Source organism: Oryzias melastigma, linkage group LG1, assembly GCF_002922805.2.
Source record: "Oryzias melastigma strain HK-1 linkage group LG1, ASM292280v2, whole genome shotgun sequence".
Taxonomy (NCBI): domain Eukaryota; kingdom Metazoa; phylum Chordata; class Actinopteri; order Beloniformes; family Adrianichthyidae; genus Oryzias; species Oryzias melastigma.
The window spans coordinates 27,228,289-27,252,690 of NC_050512.1; the positions used below are offsets into that span (position 1 = coordinate 27,228,289).

Here is a 24,402-nt window from a genome sequence, read left to right on the forward strand (position 1 = left end):
TGGAACGGGACGGTTGGGGTGGAGCCGCTGTATCCACCAGTTGATTGGCAGAAAGTGCCAAATATAGCGCTCATTTAAGCTAACGTTTGTAAGCATTTGGGTTTTTACGGTTTCAATCCTGCTCACAATCTTCTTTCAAACTACACACAATTCCTGAAGTCAAGTAATAAAAAGACGAGCTGCTGGATGACCTTCATTGTTGTTGCTTTTCTAGTTGATGCACTACAATGATGCAATGACACGCTAGCGGTCTATACAACACACGCACCGTGAAAACAAACCGCTCAGTGGAAACAAGGCTATACAAACCCTTCCAACACTGCAATCTTAGAGCAAAGTACTTTCGAATAAACTTTTGAGGAGTTCTCAACTAAAGCCATATATCATGACTATAATTGTAATTCACTCTAATATTTGCTTTCTCCAGAATCCTAACATGAACAGGACATTGAATTCATCTACTGAAATCCAACTTGATTCATACAATTGCAGCTCTGCCATGAATCCACTAAGACAAGCAGTTGAAGTATTAATAGTGTTCATCCCTGGAATGACACCTTGGTGTCCCCACTTCAACCCATGTGGAGCAATTGCTATGCACACCCCCTAACTATTACAAAAAGTCTATTCACTAGACGCTGTAAACAACCTCATAATGTTTGTCACCGTGCACAGCTGTTTGATGATGTATTAGTAATAATGTGCAAAGAAAAAAAACAATGTGGAGTTAAGGCAGAAAGAAGGAGTATTGCCTCCTCAGTGTGGGCGGACTGTAAGGTGATGCAGGTGTTATATTCCATATCAAAGACTTTGAGATGTGACAGGGTGACATGTCTCATTATCACTGCAACAGTGCCAACCAAATGCTCTCAGGAACTCCATCTCTGCCACGGAGTCTGAGAACCTCATTGAGACCAGGTGTCTGATGTCTCTGTTTTCATCTGTCTTTCTGCTTCGCTGCACACAGAATTTAAAAGAAATTATTTACTAATGATAGGCATAATAAAAAAAATATATAATAAAAGTAGCTGAAAATAACTTGCTTTTTGCAGGTTGCCTGCAGAACAGCTGTTAGTGACAAACATTGGCTAAGTTCTGAAATTAGATGTAAATGTGTGATATCTTTTCAGATTGTTTCAAGTTTAAGTAATCAACTTTATACTTACTAATTATCACATATCTAGTTTAAATTTATTCGCAAACTAACTTGAACTTTTGTTTAGTTGTTTCAATGTTTGAATTTTTAATTTACAGCTATTGTTACCAAAAAAAGAAGATTGCTCATATGTACATTTCGGTTAATTATATAATAAGTAAAATAAAATCAATTACTATTTTTGAACTGAAAAAGCATTCATTTTTAGTATTATTGCTATCATTCTTAGATGTTGATCATCATCTTTTGATCATTCTTTCTGCTGAACTTTCACCTGAGTGTAGATTCACATGAAATCGGATGTTTTATGTTCATGTCCGTCTTCAGTACGATTTTTTGCCTGTAAAAGGACTGCCAACACATTTTCTGACTCACCGTTATTTGTCATCAGTGCAAAACTTTAGGTAATCACACACTAAGTTGTGAGAGAATTGAATAGATGACTCATTTTCTCATGAAAACAACAGTACTCTTTGGGTTACACACACCTCTGACTGGAAAATGCTGACTTACGTTACTAATTGTCTCTGTTAAAGTTTGGCCAATTTGGAGCTCATTTAAATCAAAGCTTTTGATCAATGTCCAACCTATTGAAGGATTATATGTTTTAGTATTTGGGTTTAGATTTTGCCTGAAGTTTTCCCTTTTTTGTGACTTAGAACAGTCTCATGCTACAAAAGATTCCCCTAACACAATGGTTCTAATGTTAAAGTTTAGCTTAAAGGAAAAACACAACAGTGGACAAATTAAGTTAGGCTATCGATTTATGTTTGGGGGTTGCTTTACTTTTTAGTACTGTTTTTACCACATCTGTGTCTACAGGAGCTGTGTTTTGATTTACTATGAAATTAGGCAAATTGGATTTGCATTTATAAATTATTGAAATAAAAGTTTTTGCACTTGGTGGAAAGGCTTTTACATATTGAAATGTACTTATATCGCAAAACTGCAATAGAAACACTTTTTTAAAATTTAAATGAGTCACATGACCAACAGTGACTACACCGCTGCTGGCGGCACAAGGAGTCCCGCAGCATCATATAGCTCATCATTGTTGGATCCACAGCTCCTCTGTAAAATCACACTATTTCCCAAAGTCTCTTTCAGCCGTAGCTGCTCCAACGTAGCTTTCCACTCCTTGGCCTGAATGAGACACCGACGTCTCCTTTGATAGATGATGATGAACGCTAGTGCCATGGCAGAAATGTGAATATCTGCAGTAAATCCAAGTATTGTTCACATCTGTCACTGTGTTTTTAATGACTTATTGGGTGACTTGGTTTGTGTTTATTCACGTAATTATAATTTAAAGATAACAGTGTAATTGCGAATGTATTATTATTATTAATTTTTACATTTCTTGAATTTTGATAAAGTAATTGAAACACAGTTATTGTGCCTCTATTCTACAAATCATTGCCAATCTGTTCCTTCTTTGTTTTTTTTTCTTTTCAATTTCTGTTTAATTTGATCCAAATCTGTCAGGTTAGCTTGTTCCAAATTACCCATCAAAGCAATTTATAAAGCAAAGTACATTTGTACAATTTGTAAAGTACATCTGCTCGTCATCATCATACATGCACGGCACGAGACCTTAACGTCTAAAACAATGTTCAGACAAGCTTTTCAATCTAACATCTAAAACTGCAGCATATTGAATACAAAAATAGTCTCTTGAAAGACGCTGATTTTCCGTAAAACGTTTTTACTTTTTTGTATGTAATGAACCACGGATGTGTTTCCTGGCTTTCATTAAAGAGGCAGCCTCTCCCTCAGAATGATGGTTATTGCGTAAATAGTTGTTTTTTCATTGCCATCAAGTACATTTGGCCATTGATGTGAATTAGTGTGTAAATTCCTGTAGAAAGTAGAAAGCTCTTCTGTTGATTAGTAAGAAGGTGAGTGAGAGCAGTGGAGGTGTGTGAGCTTGGTGGGTTTTTTTTGTTTTTTTCTGTTTGTATCCAATATAAAACTGCTTCTAAAATGTATTTTGCCTTTATTCCTTTAGTTTTCTGTTTAAACCCTAAATAAATGCATTTTTGTACAGAACTGGAGCAATTCTAGTTGTCCACTTCATGTGTTTCACTAAATCAGTGCATAAAGGGGTAGCCTATGAATAGGAAAAAACACTTATCTTAAGTAGAAAATTACTAATTAAAATTACTAGTAATTTTTACTTAATAAATCTTAGAATAAGAAGTTCAAATATAGAAAAAAATGATTTTCACAGAAGCATTCAAAAAGGAATAAAAAAGCTAACGGTTACTTAGAATTACTTAAAATTGAATTTGTATTATGGCAACAATAAAGACAAAAATAATAATTTTTAAAGAATAAAGTTTAAAATTATGAGACTTAAGTCACAATGAAAAAAATTTCAAAAATTTCATGCAAAAAGTCATAAAATTATAAGAAAAAGTTGTAATTTAATGAGAATAAATTTGTTGAAATATGAGTAAAAAAGTCACTATTTTCGGATAGTAAGTTTTAATTTCATTATTTATAATTTATGAGATTGTACTCAGTAAATTTATGAGGCAAAAGGTTGTTTACTAAGAAAAATATAAACAACAAAAACAGGGAATTGTAGGGAGTTACTTTAATCAATCAAATAATCAATCAGATTTAACCATAAAAGCTGCTTTTCATGCATGCATTATTGCTTTAACAAATAAGTAAACATTGAGTATTTTAGCAAATCAACATTGTTATGTATATATAAGGGGGACAAAAGAGGAATTTGGAGGAAACTGGGCTTCTGCAGAAGAAGATTGTAGATAGAATCTGGTTTAAGTGGATGGAAGCTTACTATGTTTTGAAAAATCATGCAGTTTTCCCCATAAAATTAAAAATAAATGTAAAAAAAATCAACTTTATTATAAATATAATATAATTGTGACATATTTCCTCATAACTTTACGACTTTATTCTTGTAAAAATTACTATTTTTTTCTAACAATTTTGCAACTTTATTCTTGTGAATTTATAGATATATGTTTATTAATATTATGGTGGTCTTAATACTCCATCGTATTATACAACCCAGTCATTTTTATTTCATGCCTAAGCAAATATTTAAATTTTTTGTTCCTACTTGTAGTTTGTTTTGATGAGAGTGAAAAAAAAACAACCTGATAAATGGAAATGACTCAAAATGTAAAAAAAAGTATAAGTTAGTATAAGTTTTACTTATATACATAAATCCCCATAAAAAATAAAACCTGCACTTATTCTTGTAAAATACATTAAAACATTTTTTTCTTAAATACTGACAGTGAGTCTAACTTAAAAAAAAAAACATTATTTAAATTTAACCAAAGGTTATCTTTTTTTTTTATCACCCTAAGTGCAATTTTCGCTTTTAAAAATGTAAAAAAACAAATGGCTTGTAGCTTTACCAAAATCAAGATTTTTTTTTTTTTTTAATCTTTAACTAAGTTCCATCGTCAAAAGGATGTTGACTCATTTTAATAACAATTTCCTTATGTCTAGCTTTTAATTGGACTAAAATTTTCGAGAATTTGAGAAAAGCTTGGAAATGTGTGCAGTAAAGACGGGTTAAAGTAACTTCAAACCTGGTTAAATCAGTCTTAAAATAAGGTTTGCAATGTTTGAAAAAGTACAAAATAGTGCAGTGTAGACACCATGGTCATCCAGAACAGAAAAGTCTGGCATCATCTGTGTCCAACTTTATCTGTAGTGAGGAGGAAATGCAGTCACAGTGTATTTAACTGTAAAACCTAAATCCGGGAAGACAAACATTTGCTGAAACAACTTCCTGAAACAAATCCCCAACAAAGAATAATCTAATCCAACTACTTATAGATGCTGGAATAAAAACAACTACAATTCTTAAAACTTCTTTTACCGTGTTCAACAAAAAAGCAGAACCACAAGTGATTTTCTACAATATCTGCCGAGCCCTTCGAATACGTTAAAGATCTCACCACCTCATTTTCAACACTTCTCCAAAAGGAATAAAAAACTTCAACTCTCTTTTATTAAGTTATTGATAAAACTTAAATCAGCTCTGAAGGTAGAGCATTTTTCCCCATTCCCTCTACATTTGTAGCTTTTTCATGACTTCAAAAACCTCTGATATAATTCAGGATCTCTGACCAAACTTAATTTGACCTTTAAATCCTGCAGTGTGTTTATCCTCAACCACCCAAAAGTGTGTTTGAATCTGTATTCAGGTTGCTTGATGCGCCTGGTAAAAGCTGGTAGCTTGAATTTGCAGCAGTTTTACTGTGTTCCCTCAACAGAAAATCATTCCGCAGCACCCTGCAAGAAGGTTTGACCTTTAAAACAAGAACTTTATTTCAGATAATAATTTTGTTTATTCCCAGAGTATAACAGATTAGGAGCGGTTACCATGGTAGCGCTACAGAAACCCAATTTCCTTGAGCTTTCCTGGAGACTGAACCAGTCTGCAGATCACTTGAGTTAACTGTATCTCAAGTTTTAACATTATGGAAGGGAGACATTTGCCATCAGAGTAAGACTATTCATCAAATAGTAAATTGGAGCCATAAAAGCACTAATTTACTTCAAATTTTAGCCTTTTATAGTGGCTAGACGGGTTTTTTTTCAGAGGGGAAATGCAGTGCACTCTGAAGCACTATGTGAAAACTGGATTAGTAAACCAAATGTGACCACAGCAACACAAGATCAATATGTAATCTAACAATTCTTTCAAAGAAAATCCATCCAGCTAACATCTCAGAGGAAAAGTGTAACTTCCAAGCTACATTTTAGGAGCCTTAAAGTCTTTAAGGACTTTAAAAATATTCAGTTTGATTGGTCTAAATATGTGTTTTCGTCAACTTTTTATTGTTCAAATGTGTTTTTAAAATCCTAAAAAAGGACTACCAATCTACTCACGTCCTTCCGTTCCAACTGCACATTTTGTATTGAAAGTCTTATTAGTTTTGAACACCTCAATCACAAAACACTAACACAAGTGCTATTGTCTCAAGAGCAGCATTTAGAAAAGCCAGTATGGCCGTAAATTAGACTTTTAGGGCTGTTTATTAGTCAAAGAATGAACAGAAGTTTACAATTTGGTATAACTGTGCTCTCTGTGGCAAATAATTCAACAACCTAATCTGGTAAGAATCACCCAAGTTAAACCAATGGAATAAAAGGGAAAATAGGGAATCAAACTTTGATTGTGGTTTCTTTATCAGCTATTAAGGTATGCAAACTCTCCGTGATTGCATTGCAGGCTAAGTAATATGTCTGGATAATATTTGACTCTGACATTCCAAAAAGATTTAGACATCTTGGAAGGATGTGCTTTTGTTGAACTTTAGTGATGTCTATGCTTTCATGTGAAACTACTCACACATTAGTCTTGGCTATTGGTGTTCGAACGACCACTTTCAATGACATGTCTATGTAAACGCCTGAAAAGCCACGTTTTGGACTTCCACATTCAAAACTCACAAGTCCACACATCACTTCACAATTTTTTAAGTCAGTTTTTGGGCTCTACGTACACATTGGGAATTCACTGAATGTGCAATGAAAGTTGAACCAGACTACCTGTGCCAAGTAGTGCGAAGCAGTTTAAAAGTGATCACGAATTAAAGCTTAATAATTGTGGTTTGTGCCCGAATGGAACAGAACTGTGAAAGAAAAAGCCTGGAGCAAGATTTACAAGATTTAACATTTCACACCGAACTGTAGGTGGCAATGAAACTCCAGTAAACATAAGAAAGAACAAAACCAGAGAAGAAGCCATGCCCTGCCATTATAGGCTAAAATAGCATTCATGAAACCGCGTATAGCGCATTCTTGAATGTGCAACATCTACCCGTTGTGTACGTAGCATAACAATAACTTCAGCTATTTGATGTTGTACCAGTTGACACCTAGCTTTGAGACAGATAAAGACGCTAAGGCAGGCCCCACAATCTAATTTTATGTCTATGTACATTGACTTGTCATCTACGTACCCCAATATGTTGCTTGTTTTTGCAAAGACACCCACATTACAGTTTCATTAAAACCACTAAATGGATTATGTGAACTATTTTTACCACTTTAACTGACTTTTTTGTGTGTTTGTATGTGTTTAAGCTTGTTTTTCTAATTGCTGTCGATTTTTATATTATGTGACTTTTTATTTATTTTTAGCTAATGTTTGTCTTTTTGTTAAGCACCTTGTGTTCAACAGCAAGTTGATTAAACGTGATATGTGAATGAATTTATTGATTGATTTGTTTATGCGTGTACTGTTACACAAGCATATGATTTAACACATGTAGCTGTTAGGTCAAGGAAGTCTTAGGGCAGCCAGATCTTTAAAATTAAAAGCCTGTTAATTTAGAAAAAAAATGTATTCCAAAATAATACGTTGTAGTCTCAAACGAGATTTCCTTTGCAAATGGGATCAGTGTTTTCAGTTTTAAGTCATTCCTCAAAAATGTAAAAATAAAACTTGTAGGAGTCAGTACTTTTCTTTCAATGCAATATGTATTATATTTCCATGTATTTATGATTTTTCATTTATATTATTGCAATTAACTGATACATTTTACACATCTGAATGTTTTTTCTGAGTTTCTGTTGATAAAATTTTGATTTTCGTGTCAATATTATTGGATAATCAAGACAATTGTCAAAATTACCAGGAATAATGCTGTCATATCTTTCAATTTTTTACATTAACAATCTGTAATCACCCATGTCAAAAGCTTGTTGTTAGTCCATAAAGATTTCTATAGTATACTGTGGTGTACGATGGCATTGTTTCCTACTTTTGTGACCGCTCTTGTCTGTCTTTCTTTAGTTTTGAAAGTGAAGAAATGACACAAGTTGGCAGCAGACCAGCACCACTCAACAGCTAGATCGCTCTAAAAGTTGGTGAGTTTCTCCAAAACCTCTTTCCTGTATTTCCATCTGTTTCTCGTGTTTGCATTGTCTTCTGTTTTGTGTGTGTTTTTTTCCCAGACATTTAGCTTTCTGTCCTGTTCATTTTTGCTGAAATTGTTCTTTCCGTTTCTGCTTGCAAATGTCCTAGTAGAGAAAAAAAGAAGATAAGTGAGAGTTTGTCTTGATTGGGCTATTCTTCTTTGGAGTCAAGGAGGGGAAAAAAAACAGCCACTCTGCAATTTGAACACGTGCAGGAAACTACTGATTGTGATCAATGAAAAGCAAGTGTGTATGTTAGGGAGGGGGTACGGTTACATTGGGACGGGGGGTGAGACATGAATTGCCAAATTCTGAAGGCAGCTCTTGAGCAGAAGCTCTTGGAGAGCTCTGACAGCAGTGTACTGTATGTTGTACGGGGTGAAGATGGCTTCTGATTCAATTGACTTCATTTCAGATTCTTTTTTGGATGCCACCCCCCCTCCCCCCACCGCCACTACTTCCTGGAGATAAAGTTGAAAACACAGTTTTTCTGCAAACTTTTGTTTTGCTGAAAAACTACACAAAAAAGCAAGGTCACCGAAGCTTTATTAAAACTTTTTTATTTTTTTATATATATAATCTTCTCAACTTGCTGCAACATGCTTCACCTTCATCAACCACTTAACAGAATTTAGGCTGAATTACAAATAATCTTTCTAAAAATCCACCATTCAAGTTTTTCAAAAATAATGCAAGTAAAAGCAAACGTTTCTCTACTTAATTAAAAACTAAAAACTATTTTTTTATGTGAAACCTAAAATGTATTTGACTTTAATAAAATAACTAACTTTTTAAAGCGTATTGATATATCTTAAAGACCCACTCTGATGAAAATCACGTTTTGTTTTTTTTACTTTTTTTGGTATTTTTCTAAGGATGGACATTTAATAAGAAAATTAAGCTTTAAAATGCATTTTGGAGTATTTCTTTATTCAAGTCGTTGTGAATCAGGAGCAGATGCAAAAAAATGCCATTTGAAAAAGATCATGTTTGTTACATAGAAAATAAAATAGACAGGCAAGAAACTCCCTGCTACAATAGGTAGGGAAAGAGGAGCGGGGTTGCTCTGCACCAATGATCCTGCCCATCATGACTCAGAGGCAAATTTAGTAAGCAAGTAAAGTTATTTATATAGCACTCTTCTCAGACATGGGTCACAAAGTGGTTCAAAGTGAAGAATATATTATACAGCCATAATTTTAAAGTATATAAAGACAAGACTAACTAAAAATAAAGACATTTAAGATGATAGTTCATTAAAGCTTTAATGAATCATGCAGCTTCTTTCCTTCATTAGTTTCTGGTATTAAAACAAGATTAAATTAATTGAGGTTGGCATCTGAAACGAAGGTGTTGTTATGGTACCAGAGCCATTCTAGAACTTACTGTGACATCACTACTGACTCGTATTAGCACTATTGTGCATGTGTATCAAAGACAATGGGAGACGCGGCATTAGAAAGCGTGCAACGTAGTTTTGAGATAAAATAATAATAAAAATCACAAAGAAATGACTAATTGGCTTTTAAATTAGTTGTCAGGTATTTCAATAATCAATTAGTCATTGACTAATTGACTAATCGTGGTAACCCTACTCTGAAGATTAGGACCAAGATTTTAAAATGTATTCTAAAATTGACCGGAAGCCAGTGAAGAGACTTTAAAGTATGTGAGCTCTTTCGTTTGTGCAGGTTAGAGGCCTAGCATCTGTAGACGATTCTGTTTCTTTTTGTTTTGACATGTGGATATACTGTTGCATTAGTCTAGGTGTGAGTTTCTCAGTTTTAATTAACTTATTTTGGTAAAACACAGCATAATCATAGTTAAAAAAAACACTGGGATTGATTTTACAAAAGATAAAAAAGTTGATTAGATTGGGTCATAAATTTATTTTTATATGATTATTTACTGGTACAAGTTGTGTTGCATGAGGTACATCACAAAGTACATTAGTGTTTGAGTCATAACAAAAACAGTTGGGTTTCACTTTTACATATTTACAAGAAAAACATTAATCATAAATTTACGGGCAAAAGTCCAATTTTCCATGACAAAGAGTTCCTGTTTATTCCAGCTTGGTGAGCAGGCGGGTTATGACTCATCCATTTCTTTTTAAAGGCTTTTTAGCATGCCATGGGTGAGCCTTGACTTGGCCTTGGAGCTGTGGAGGCATGGCCCCTGGGTGTGAAGTCTAGAAACTCCAGATAATCCCGATATGTAGGTCTATTTCCATGACCCCACCCCCAAAAGTATGGGTAGCCAACAGCACCACCAAAGAAAAGACAATATAGGGTTTTTCAAGCCTTAACCTTGAGCTCCCCTCACAGATTCTTACTCCCATGGAGAGCTGGAGTCTAAAAAAGAATATCCAGGACCTTGATTTCAAAAGGTTTTGGATCAATTTAGATGCGTGTTTGAGTGTTTGTCTTGCAAGAATTCCCAGCAGTTGCTTGTATTTCTGCGGGTCTAATCATTTTGACCTTAGCTTTATGTTTCTCTTTTGGTCTTAACTACGCAAAAGCTGTCTTAAATTATTGAATCCATGCTGTACAAGCTGGTTCACTATGCATGTTTTCTTATGTTTGTTTCATGCGGGGGGTGTTTTAATTGTGCCTCAGAGTATAGCTGCTCTAAAAAGCAGATTAATTGCTCTAATCTTGCTGCTTTCCTTTCACAGTAGCCACTCCTTCTACTCATTTATTCTTGATCTCTATCGGCCAACAGAGCTCGTGGTGCTCTGTGTCTTAATGAGTAACTGAAGCTGTCATCTCAACCTGCATAAATGACTGAGTGTTAATGTTGTGCTTATAAAGACTGATTTAAAACGATATCACTTCTTAAAAAAATGATCAAAAGGAGATCAAAGTAAAAGTACAACCAATTAGAAATGGTCATTACTACAAGCCACCAAAGTACCACAAGTCCTACCAGAGAGTTTTCTTGTCCACAACTTTGATAAGCTAATGTGTAAAAAATGTAATGGTCAAGGACATGAAAACAAACTTTTACACTGATTAGTCGCAATTTATGCCTATTTTGTTGCGGAAGGAAAAAAAATAACAAAAACTTCAATGGAAAAATGTGTAAAACATGTACAGCAATTTACGAAAGAACGGCCTACTTTACTTTCTCATTTTTTTGCCCGTTTTCTCGTGATAAATCAAATCAAACTTTGTTTATATAGCACTTTTTTTCAACTCGTGTTACTCAAAGTGCTTGACATAAACATATAATCAAACTTTAAACATAAAAATCCACACGCACACCATGATAAAGCATAAAATGATTCACTGAAATTATACAAAGTACAAATCTGGCTTTGTACTGAAGTTGAGAAGCAACATTTTGGGGGCCTGTCCACACCACTGACCCCCCACTAAAGTTTACAGAATATGCTACCACAAGACCCCCCCAGATCAAAGCAAGAGCCAGATCCAACCGCACCAACACTCACTGATGGGGGGGGATCCCTCTGAGGAAAACACTGGTGTTAAAACTAAAATGAAAAAGGAATAAAATAAATAAATGTTAAAACAGATATAAATAGCCAGATTAGTAAATTAATAACCCATACTAGACAGATAAAAATCAGTTAAAGTGAATAACAGCATCTAACAACATCTACCATCTTGCTATCATAAGAAAATAAGATTTTTTTTGTGATAATGAGATAGTAGATGTTGTTTTCACGAGATGACACATTTTGTTATGTTGTGACAACGAGATAAGGAAGAGTATTGTTGTGTCCTTTTGCCACACTGAGACACAGTTTTAAGTCTCTTTATTTTGTGGTAAACTGTAGGCCATAACCAATGTGTCACAGTTTACATCAACATTTGAAGAAGAAAAGAAATGTCTTCATTTCCTAAATATGCAGCAGGCCCACCCTTTTCCCTCCTATAGCCAAAAACGGAACCATACAAGTCCAAACCCTCGACAACAGGCTGAAGGACAGAACTGAGGACCATAAAAACGATGGACAAATCGAGTTTTGAAAATGCCTTACCTCCGAGTCTCTCGAAATTAGCCGTCACCATTGCTTCCTTATTCTGGCACCGCCATTTTGAAACCCGTCGACAGTGATTGGATCGGTCAGAGTAATGTTTTTTGGGGAACTACAATCATGACTGAACTTGTTTGAATTCTACACCCCTTCCACTGAAAGCAAGCTTGGGAGAATCTGTCAATCAAACCTTGAAGGTGATTGCCAGCAGGCACCACATGCTTTCACTGAGGCATCTGATTGGTCAGTTTATAACTTGAACAACTTGCGATAGAGAAAAAAATATCTTTAAAAAAATTAGGATTAGAAGGACTATGTTAAGAAGAAAATATCAGAGCAAGACTGGTTATTCTGACGACTGGTTTGACTGAGAAATAACGGTTTATTTCTCTATTTGTCTATTTTGACTTCTTGGAACAAGCAGGAACTTCCTGTTTGGAACATGAGAGGGGAGGATATTTTTCTACGGTCTATGGTCCCTACTGAGCTCCGGAACAGTGGAACCCCAAAATCCTGCCAGCTTAACTCAGTCCACAACAAATGCTTTTTTTTTATTTTATTTTTTTTATTTTTGTTTTACTTTTTACAATCCACAGCAAAACAAAGCAGTTTGTCAGAGAGATGTTACAGAAAGACGGATGAGAGATGCAGGCGGAAAAGACTGCGTGTCACTCGGGACTTGGTCTTTTATCACAAGAATTAAACGTGTTTATTCTAGCCAAAAAAATAAGATAGGCAGCTCTTGGCTTCCATAGCAATTAAACATTATTTACTTGAATTATTGCTCTTTTGAATGTGTCTTTTATATTATACAGTACAAGTTAAAGTCAAATCTGAGCCTCTGAATTACTTTAGTTTGAATCACGTTTGCTCATTATGCTCCTACCTTTATTACCATGGGGAAAACAGACCCAAATTAATTAGGGAACTGCAGAGCTACATAAATGCCAAATACACAAGAGAAAGACAACAGTTGTTAGGAGGTTTCAGTGTTATTTACATGTGAAATGATAACTCAGCAAGTTAGAAGTGACAGCATGTCTTCATTATATTCTGCTTACATATTCATGTTAACTGTTATTTGTATCTCCTTCAATCATGGGAGCAATCCTGAACTTTACTTTGGTACAGCTCTGCCTAATTCAGTGCTGTTGAGATAGAACCACTTTCATGGTCAAATTAGTTTCTTCAAAGTTGGATGGTGACCTTTAGTGTAAATTCATTAGATGGAGGATTTCTTCCTCCTCTTTGTTCAAAAGGTCCCTAGATTTGTCACTGAGTGCTTTTTCAAAAATGTGACAAAGACAATAAGTGTGCAACAATGTCTCCGTGTGAAAAGGTCATCCTCCTTTCACTGCATGATCACACGATGATTTGAATTGAACACAAAAAAGAGGGTCCATTCACAATTTATTATAAACGTTCTTTACCCTTTTAAGATAAATCAGCAAAACCAAGAGAAAGCGGAATGTGAAAAGGTTGTTAAGTACTCTTTGGTGGTCATTAAAAAATCACCGATAGGATTCTTTTTCCCTTTTTTTATAAACAGTTTTTTGAATTGGCATTTTAATTACAAGTTTCAAGTTTATATTTTTTTTTTATTGGTTTTATCTTTTGAACTTAAACTGTTTTTTTGTAATACATTTATTTTTGCATTTTTTTGTCTTTAGAGATCCAAGCAATTGATATAGTTTATGAATCTTTTAGTATCAAATATAACTTTTAAGGTTGATTTATCATAGCGTAAATGTAAAATGGCCTTGGATTATTTGATGTTAGTAATATTAAACACAAACTGCTTAACACTTAGGATAAGAATCAAGCTGGACATCCGACTCGGAGTAAAGATTTTGGTTCACGTCAAAAAGTACTGAAGGAAAAGGATAATTTACATTTGTTTTTTTTTTTTTTGTTTGTTTGTTTTAACATAACTGCTTTACTGTTTGATGCATTCCCACTCTGATCATCTTTTCATCTGCTTTTAAGTCCCACTCCAACTATACATTTTTTAAAATTTAAAACCGTTCCCTCGTTCCCTGTGGTCTTTTAATTATGATTATGCCGTTTTTAGTCAAAATCAAAAAGCCTTTTCTAGGTTTTCAAGATTTCTTTTCAGCAGAGCAGCAAGAACTCATTAGAAATTTACCTCTTGAGTTGCGGGCGGGGCTCCTCAAATTTCCCATCAGCCTTTTGTTTAAACTCTCTCCTGCTAGCTTATAGCTCCTTGCAAGCTTAAGCTAATATTAGCGTAGCAGAAACAAAAAATTACCAATCAAGATTTTAGCTTTACAGCCGTACAGGTTTAAGGCAGATGGCAGCTCAGACAAAGAAACCAAAGTCATTAATGGATCTATTTGTCTGGAAGTTGATATTTCAAGTGCAGATGGGAGACTTCTGCCGCTCATGTCAGATGCTGCATCACAAACCCGAGTTTTTTCAAACTTAAGGTTTTTATTAACAAGATTTGACTGAAGAATTACCCTGAAACACAGTTTAATCATTAATTATATCATATATGTCCTTAAAAAACAAAACAAAACACAACTTTCATCGGAGTGAGTCTTTAAAGGGTTTCAAGTGGCCTTTTAATTATAATTATGTCCTTAAAAAAATGTCTGTAGACATAGTTTCTCCAGAGCAGCTGTAACTCATTAAAAATTCACATCAGAGTTGAGCTGTTGGCACAGAGCAAGCCTCCCTCCACTTCCCATAATCCATTTTTTAAGCTCTCCCTCTAGCTTACAGACCCTAAACCTAATATAACAGGTGAAAAACAATAGGCAGTCAATATTGGAGCTATCCAGCCGTACAGTTTTGAGCCAGATGTCAGCTCAGTCGAGGAAAACGAAGACGTACATGGATCTAGTCACCCACAAGTTGATGCATTAGAATGGAGCAGAGCTTGTGAGCTTGTGGCCTGCCCAATTGTATTTTCTATTTCACAATTACAATCATTTTTAAACACAATTCTGCTTCACAACAGTCTCAATAAAGAAATACTTAGAAATCCAATTTCCAACTTAATTTCTTTAATATATGTCCTCCATCATCAGAAAAATGCCACAAGAACATGTTAATATACCAAGAACACCATTTTCATCGGCGTCTTTAACCTAATCAGTGCAGCTACAGTCAGCCTTCTGCCTCCAGTGTTACTGAGCTTCGGCATCATAGTCGTTCGCAACACCCTAAGTCAAAACATTGACGATGCAATAATTGAAAATACTGCAGTTATTAACTTCAGCAGACTCTGCGTCACTTAGCAACTGCAGCTTCTGCAAAACTTGGACACCAACCGTCATTTATCAAAAGATCAGGCACAAAAAGAAGATGGACTCAGAGCCGTCTATGATTATTTGCTTTCACAAGAAGATGTGGGAAAAGTTTGCTAAGAACTGCCAATATTGTATTAACTAGCTGAATTTGATGATATTTGACTGAGCAACACGTGGCAGCTTCATGTGATGTAATATATCATAAATCGACAATATTTTTTTTTTTACTTTTTTTTTTTATAATGCCCTGTACTTTAAGAGTTTAATAGGTTGCATAAGTAAAGCTTTTTTTAATGAAGGCAGATGCTGTGAAGCAGTAGGATTGATGAAAATATGTGCTTAATTCTTTTATTTTTTTTACGTTTTATAGCATATGTAGGATGTCTGCCTATTGGATTTCCCAAACTTTTTCAGAAGAAATTGCAGGAAAAAAATATATATATATAAATTTGCTAAATATGGCAGCGAAGTCACAAAATTAGAAATAGTGCTACAGAGAAGGTGGCTAAATGTCTAAAACCATAAAAGCCAGCTGCTGATGAGCATAAGTGGAGAGGAAACTGAGCAGTTTATCCTGACAAGTTAATGTGAGGCCGATGTGCTGGGCTCTAATGGACATGAGGGGTTTTTTTTTCCTTTAAACCAGGTGCTTTTCATTTGATCCTCCGTTCCAAAGAATGAATGAATGATTACTAAAATGGGAAGGTTTTTAGGTTAGACCTATGACTAAAATAAGAAGTAATAATGGTGTAAAAGAGATAACTCTTGTGTTAGAAGCTTCTAATGCAAAGAAGCAAAGGAGAGAAACATATATTTAATAAATTAGAAGATGCAACTTCAATAGGAAATTCTTTTTGCTTTCCTGACATTTATCATCAAAGGCTTTTATTCTGCTTAGTATCTTTTATATCTGCCTTTGGACATTTCTGAAAACAGAACAGCTTTTCTCCACTGAAAGAAGGGAATGAGCATTTTTTTTTTTTTTTTACTGACATACTTTTAACTAAAGAATGAAAATAATGTTGGAGAAAAACTGAAAAAGAAAGAAAATCCAACTTGATTGATGTCTCTTTTGGAAAATAAAAGCTTTCAGAACTAAAGCAGGTTTTTTTTATTTCATTTGTGCTTAAATATTTTAAGGGAATTTAGAAACTTCTTAAAAAAAATGCTTCAGCATGCTAAAATGTATCTTTAGTTTATTACAATTTTATTCATGGAACTTTGTGCTGCACCTTAAATAGTCTGCATGAAAATCCACTTTTTAGCATGAAAATTATTTTTAAAACAGTTATTTTATGAACAATAAAAAGTGTATTTTTCCTGTTCTTTTGTAACTGCTGTGAGACAAAGAGCTACCAGAGGGACTAACCTAAAATCCAGTTTATGGTCCAAACAAACAAATAAATAGAAAAAAAGATATTGAATATAAATTAGTAAACTTTTGAGTAAAGATTTTCTTGTTTTCCCACATCAGCCAATTACTCCACCTTCCTCTCTTGGGACTTTGCCTCTTGTGGAAAATGCTCATTCTCCCTGAAAAGCTCATCCTTTATGTTGACAATGGAATTTTCATGCCTACAAATAAATATTCTGTGGCATTGTGCCTCAATGAAAAGCAATGGGGATTTTAAACTGGCAGATTCATGTATGAATTTAAAGATGTTTAGGAACCCATAATAACAATAAGGGACATTTTCTTAATGCTTTTTGTATTTTATATATATATATTTTTATTAAAAAGAATACACTGCAAAAACAGCCCAGATAAAAATAAGTCAAAAATGTGTTTTTACCCCACTAGTAGATTCTCTTTTACCCCGTAAAGCCCACTACACATATATATATATATATAGGAATAAAGATTTTATTTTATTTTTTATGCCGTTTGATGGAATTGCATTTTTTTTATAAGCTACCAGTAGTATCATTGATGTCACATTGGGTCATTTGGTACATTTTGGATTACTGCAATATTAGTTTAAGATGCAAAAATATGGACATGAAGGATAAAATCACCTTTTTTATCCACCGTCTCAAATTTGATCCACATATTTTAAATTTGTTGTTACTGTATTTAAAATAATCATCGACAAATTTTGCAATTTTTCAAAAAAGCAAGTGGTCATTAAAAAACATTTGCAACAATAGATGAGTTTTTCTCACCATAACTCTTTAAAAATTAGCAAAGCTTTTCCCACCAAAATTATTTTTTTTAAATTTAATGGGAGCAGCCATTTTGAAAAGAGCAGCAAAAGCTCCCCTACTGCCCCTAGTGGAATGATAATGCACTGCAGGCAGAAAACATGGACTAAGTTATATACAATTGGGTTCTAAGGAAAGTTTGGGTCATACTAATAATTTAGGGTGCCCTGGAAATGCATATATCAAATATTATGTGATCACTTGGGGTTAAGTAAGCAAAATGGGGACCTACGAAGTCATGTTTTATCATCCAAGATTATTTTGGTATTGAAAAACTTGCTTGAAACAATATACTTTAATAATATGGTTTTTTTTCTCAAAATAAGGCCCTTTTTTAAAAAACTTTTTTTAGATTTTGCAATGCACTGTGCTAAAATTTGAAGATTGAAATCCATCAACTGAATCCACTAAATCCATTCCCCGCTTCTGTTGAGCAAAGAGCGGTGCAACACCTTAAACAGTTCGCCACTTTGTCACATGGCAACCACACAGTTAGGGATGGAGATTCTCAAGATTTTTATTTTATTCTTTCTTTTTATGAATTTTGTATGCTTAGGAACAGTTTAATTGAAATCTGTGTTCGGGAAGTTCATATGTAAGCAAGCATAAGGATTAAATGTCAAAAGTAAATTAACTGTATCTACGTGTTTGTCATGTTGTTTAGCTTAAAGATAGTATGACAACTGATCTAAAGATAGAGTAAGACCTCACACTTTTTGTGTTTACTACTTGCAGTATTGCTCTTAATTTATTCCTTTTTTACAGTTTTTTTCACATGGCCTAATTGGGAGTGTAGACACAGTGCATCCTAAAAAAAAATAATAAAAAAAAGCACATCGTTATGTGGAAAGCTTCCACCTGTACGGTCATTTTTGAAACTTGTGGTTTCGCTTGCTGTGCTGTAACATTTTGTTCGAGTTCTGTGCCCGTTCAGTTTCATGTCTGCGCCTCAAAACAGCAGCATAAAAGCTCAGTGAGAACTCCGAGATTTTGTGCTCAGCAAAAAGAGAGAATATGCATCAATTTAGAGAAGCAGGTGTGTGGGAGCATGAATGAGCACGAGAGCAAGGTGTGCTGCTCCTCTTTAAAAACCGCTGTATTCAGAGCCATACCCTGCTAATCAGCGTGGTGTTCAAGTGAAAATTAGCACGCATACGCCGTGCAGAAATATGAAATGGCTTTTAGCCTAACCAGCCACAATGTTCCATAATTCATTTACCCATCACCTTTGTCAAGCTGCTTTTGTCGTCTGTTTTTCGCTGTTCCATCTCCTGTCGCCTCTCTGTTGTCAGATTTTCCGTGTCTTCTTTCTCAGTGATGATCCTTGTGGTAATACACCAATTTTGGCCCATTTGGTTCATTGTGCCTGCTGTACTCCAGTTACTGCCAGCAGATGATGGCTATATTGTGTGGCATCAGCCTCTGCCTTTCTAAAGCGCAGTTTTCTGTAATCTTTTCACTCTAATCCTATTTATGAATCAGGTGATTATTTCAGTGATATGGAGAGAACCGCGGGAATCAGATGTTGTTTAATCTGATCGTGGAAAATAAACCTGCAGCCGCGATGGCGGTGACATCTCAGCTGTTTCCTTCAAGCACGAAACATTTGTGAGTTGGGACAAATCAAACCAGTTTTTTTTTTTGGTACTTTGAACCATTACCTGACATTATGCATTATCCCTGAATATCTCAGCTGAAGCCTTATTGTAGAATTATCCATAAAAGCTGCCTCAAAAAAAATGATGAAGCATGTACGCTTCAAATTCATCTTTTAAAGCACAGAGATAGAGTGACACAGAAACATGCAGAGAAAGCACAAAACAAGCCCTCCTTTGTGATGGCCCATTTGAAAGCTGTTACCTGAACAGAAGGATGTAAAAAGACAGGAAAAAAAGAACAATTTACGAACGGAATAAAACAAGAAACATCGACGGTTCAAATCTTTTGGAAGCAAAAGATGAAAGACTAAAAGTAGGCGCGATGAAAGAGAGATGAACAAAGACGAGAAAATAGCAGGAAAGAAGAGAGGGATGGTATGGGGTAAAGATGGGAGTGAAGGACTGAAAAGAGGTGAAGGACCTGGAATGAATGAGCTCATTGTTAACGAGATGTGACCTCCCCCCTTCTCCCCGCCTACAAGAGACCTTTGTCCCTCCCCTCACCCCCAAGTCAGCTACTGTTAGCTCCTGTTTCCAGCAGCCACTTCAGATTTCAGCTCGTCTTGTGGGAAGAGGACAAACTTCTGGTTGTAGAGACGCATTCCTGTTAACTCTTAAACGTTTCTGGTATTTTAATTATCCTGGTTTTTAGCAGTCGCCTCATCACACCTATGTTATTTTAACCACTTGAGTAGTAAAAGACCCACCCTTTGTATTAGACACAATACTTATTTTAAATTATTTTTATTAATAGTTAATTGAAATGTCAGTTATCAGTTTATTATTCTTTGATAAACAGCCTCACCACACTGTGAAATCTCTAAATGTCCAACATTTTTGCTGAGGCTCTTCATGTCTTTACAGAATTGGTGGCAATTAGATATAGATTTTACTTCAGAGTTGACTTATTTTGTAATTCAAATGTGTATATATCATATAAGTATCGTGCAGATAGATTTGGATTAATCCAATGAAATGCGCAGCTTTTATCAAAAACAATAGACCGCGTACTTTACATGACCTTAAAAAAGCACATGCTTCCTCCTTCAACAGTTAAACGCGAGAGGGCATCTCTATCCAGAATTTGCTGTTTTTTTTTCCATAATAACAGCTGCTCTGGATGATAATTATCCTCTGCAATTATCAAGATATTTCGAGAGCTGCTTCTGAGTCAGCTGATGCCATTTCTCCATGCAGGCTTCCCTGTGCGTGCGTAGCGGATGGACTGGCGTGTTCTACAACTGTGTTCCCCTCCTGGGAAATTCCTGCAGCACCTTCAGAAACAAAAGCTTCATACGAGTGTCTTGAGTGACTAAAAAAAAAAAAATCTGAGAATATGTGAAACTGCGAATAAAGAAACGGGAATAAGCGGGGTAACACTGTACTTGCATTTAAACTTCTATGCTCACCCACGTGAAAAAATACATTTCACATCCGAGGCATTCTTCAGCGTTATTTGGATCACCCTCCCGGCAGAGGCATACACAACTCCAGGTCCTACTCCTTTCCCTTAAAAATTGAAAAAAAATAATTTTGGACAACACTAAAGCTCCAAATGCCTCCAAAATTGGAGGGGTTGGGAGAAGCCGTAGGGGAAGAATTCAAGTCATGTTGATATGCTAAGACTTAACATTTCCTAATTTGTGAAACCAATGCTTAAAGTCCCCCTCGTGAAAATGTTTTTGATTTAAAAAGAAAAACATTACCAGTAGTGTTTTAATTGTGATTATGACATTTTTAACCAAAACCCCACAACCTAAATGTCTTAAAAAAGCCATTTTTTGTGTGACCTACAGTCTCTGTTTCTAAAATCTTCTCTGATGGGGCGTGGCTTTTGAAGCTGAGATGAATTTAATACATGGAAATGCAAAAATGAAATGTTTTGTTATTATATTTGTTTTCTCTTTCATAAGAAAAATGCTACATATACATGTTTAAAACTCAAAAAACATGATTTTCATTGGAGGAGGTCTTTAAATAACCGCTTACATTGCTCTCTACGTCTTGATATTGGTCCTTTTTTTGTTATTGTGTCTGTTTGTTCACCTTTTGGCACATCCAGTGAGGGGTCACCACAGTGAAGCAGCTATCTCTGATTTGCATAGGTGGTTTGGTTTAGTTTTACGCCGGATGCCCTTCCTGACACAACCCCGTGTAAACCCAGACTTTGGTCCTATAGTTTAGACCAGGGATAAGCAATTATACCGCATTCCTGCATGTTTTCCAACATACTCTGCTCTGGCATGTTTTAATTGGCTGAACACACCTGAACCAGGGTCTTTCCTAAGGACCCACATTGCGTTAAAGTCACCCTGGGAAGCTTTTTCAGGTTTCCTGTGCGCAGTTCTACACCCAAACAGCTGAACCATCCAGCAGCTAAAAATTATAACTTGACTTTTTTACTCATAATACTAGTTTATATTCAAAGAACTTTGACTTTTTTTCTCATTACTTTATTCTTATACATTGTTTTTACTTTATTCGTATTTGTTTTTTTTTGTTTTTATGGTAGCCCTAATAGTTCATTATACCCAATGATATTTAATCTGCAGATTTCTCTTTTTACAACTATGTTTTCCTCGTCATCTTCTCTTTTCCTGAATTCTCTACGGTGCTAGGTTGTATGTCACATCTCATCTTTCCTCACGTTAGACTCCTCATCTGTGCATTTTCCTCTCAGGAGTGCCAAGCATCTTTCATTTACTCATCCCTCTCTTTTTTCTAATCTGAACAGAGCAGGGGATTAGGTGGCAGAAAGGGAAAGGTAGTGAATGCAGATCGAGGGAGATTATCCTCGCAGATTTCCATGTGTGGGCTCATTGAAACTGGACAGAGAATGGAGAAGAATGTGGAAACAGAAGGAAAGCGGAAAATAGGAGCAATATAATACAAAAAAAACTAGAATTAATGATAAAAAGGTTTGATTTCTTTCATATTAGTGACATAACGTGCTCTTGATTGATGTGAGGGAAGAGCTGGGGCAGATGGACAGAAAACTAAGGTAGGTTGCAGACAAATTAATCCCTATTTATTGACGGATATCTCCTAAAGGATACTGTATCTGCATTTATCATCGAATTCATTATCTATTCTGACTTTGTATGTATAAATGTGGGTTTCTTAAGAAAAGTGGTTCTTTCTTGATCTAAGGCAACCTCTTATTTGACAGTGCAGCACTTAAAAACCACAGTTCTGATATGTTAAAAGCCACTGTTGTCTCCTTACGATTTATTTTCCCCAAAATTAAACAGCAGTTTATGTTGTATTCTTTTTTTTTTTTTTGTCAATTTTGTGAGTTTGTCAGCCTGTTATTATGCAAGTTGTGTTTTAAATGCTTTTCATAGCCAAAAGGAAAATTTGAAGAACTGAGTCACACATTTAATGCCAGTCATTTTGGGAATGCTAAAGTTTTTGTCCCCAAAACTTTATAAGAAACAGGAGTGGAAACATTCACAATCCTAAAAGTAATACAAATGCAACAGATGACAGGGAAGCATAAACCCCGGCTCCACTTCTGATTACTAATAGTTGTGGATTTGAATGTACAGGGAAATGGACTGCAATCAGCCTTGTATAAATAAGCCTATTTATGTGAGGAAATCTGCTATAATCATGATCCATCAGCATAATGTTCACTTTGCTTCGCAGGGTAGGAAGATTTTCTTTAGAAATAAAGTTAAACTTTTACCACTTGGATAGGTTTTGTCGCTAATCTGACAGCGAGCTGCTAACACTTTGCAACAGTTTGAGCTTATTAAACAAAAATATTAGCATTTTGACATTTCCTCCATCTTTTTACCCACATTTTAACCACTGCTTAGTGCCAAAAAGTGCACTATTGTTCAACTTTAAGTTTAGAAATGTATTGCTTCCTGATCAGTTTTTTTAAGGATGTTGTCTGTGTGGTTGTAGCTCACAGTGGCCTCTCGGTCTGATTGTTGCTTTGAGGTTCAAACACAGGTCAAACAGTCCTTGAGCAGGACATCTAATCCTGTGATGCCCCAATTATTACAACAACAAAAAATAAGCAGTGAGTTGGTTTAAATAATAGCACTAAATTCTGTCTATTGTATTCATCCATCCATCAACTTCCTGAAAGTCTAATTAAATTATCGCAACATGAAAATATAAATCCAGTAAAAAAAAGGCATCCGAGTTCATCTTCAGAGATACAAATATTTGTCTTTCAAATTCTATTTGACTGTCAATTATATGGTTTTTGATTATGTTTATTTTGTTTATAGCAGTATTTTATCTTTTTAGCTAGTGAAAATGAACAACGACTAAACTGATAAACAGTTTACTTTGCTATGAAACTGTAGACATTGTCATGGTCACTGTAAAAGTGAAAAATCAAACAAGTCATTTTCACTGTCACAAATTTTTTCAGTGCAATTTTACATCCATACTGTGCATTGTGTTTTGCATCCTGATTGGTTGTTGATCTTGTCAATCATTTCTGTGTCTGTTTCTCCTGTTAAAAATGGATCCAGTCCAATCTACAATCATGAGCAGATCTTTGGTTTTTAATCTTTAATCCTTGACTTATTTCTCTATGAATATTTCAACTTTAGGACTTTACACAAGAGAGAAATGTGTGAAAATGTTTGTCTATCTGAGAAAATTGTATGAAGTTTGTTGTGAGGGGTTTTAAACCCTTCAAACATCTGCCTTTTTAGAACGTCAAGGCTGATTCCCATTGGTTCATCTGCGGTGCGTCTCTGTTGACACACAAAAAAGTAGAACGTTCAACAACCAAAAGGATGTTCACTTTGTCTCTGTCATGTCTGCGCCTGACGTCTGCTTCCTCACAACTCAATCCAAGCTTTACACTTGAGTTCTATTTCCAGGCGACTGAATTTACTTCATTTTGTTAGAACCGAAGTTAAGGCATTTTCTATTGGTGACGTGACAATCTTGCTTTCTCCATTTCCTTTACTTTGTCTTTTTATGCCAATGGTTGCACTTTCAAAATAAAAGTTTGTAAGAAATGTTTTAATATTTAAGATAACATGCCCATGTGATAACGCATTTTAATGCAGCTTAGTGGCCTTGTGGTAGAGTGTCCACACTGAGACAGGAAGGTCGTGAGTTCAAATCCCGGCCAAGTCCTACCAAAAACTCTAAAAATGGGACCCGGTGCCTCCCTGCTTGACACTCAGCAATAAGGGGTTGGATTGGCGGGGTTAA

The 24,402-nt window shown here is 35.1% G+C and overlaps 1 protein-coding gene across 3 annotated transcripts in view; it reads left to right on the forward strand.

Moving 5' to 3' along the window:
- The window catches only part of LOC112157392 (teneurin-3), an 800,843-nt gene that overhangs the window by 496,471 nt on the left and 279,970 nt on the right, over positions 1–24,402 (forward strand). For all 3 annotated transcript variants that reach the window (XM_036213709.1, XM_024290091.2, XM_036213711.1), the window contains one exon: positions 7,953–8,026. The gene's annotated coding sequence lies outside the window, so the exon portion shown is untranslated. The remainder of the gene's footprint in view (positions 1–7,952; positions 8,027–24,402) is intronic.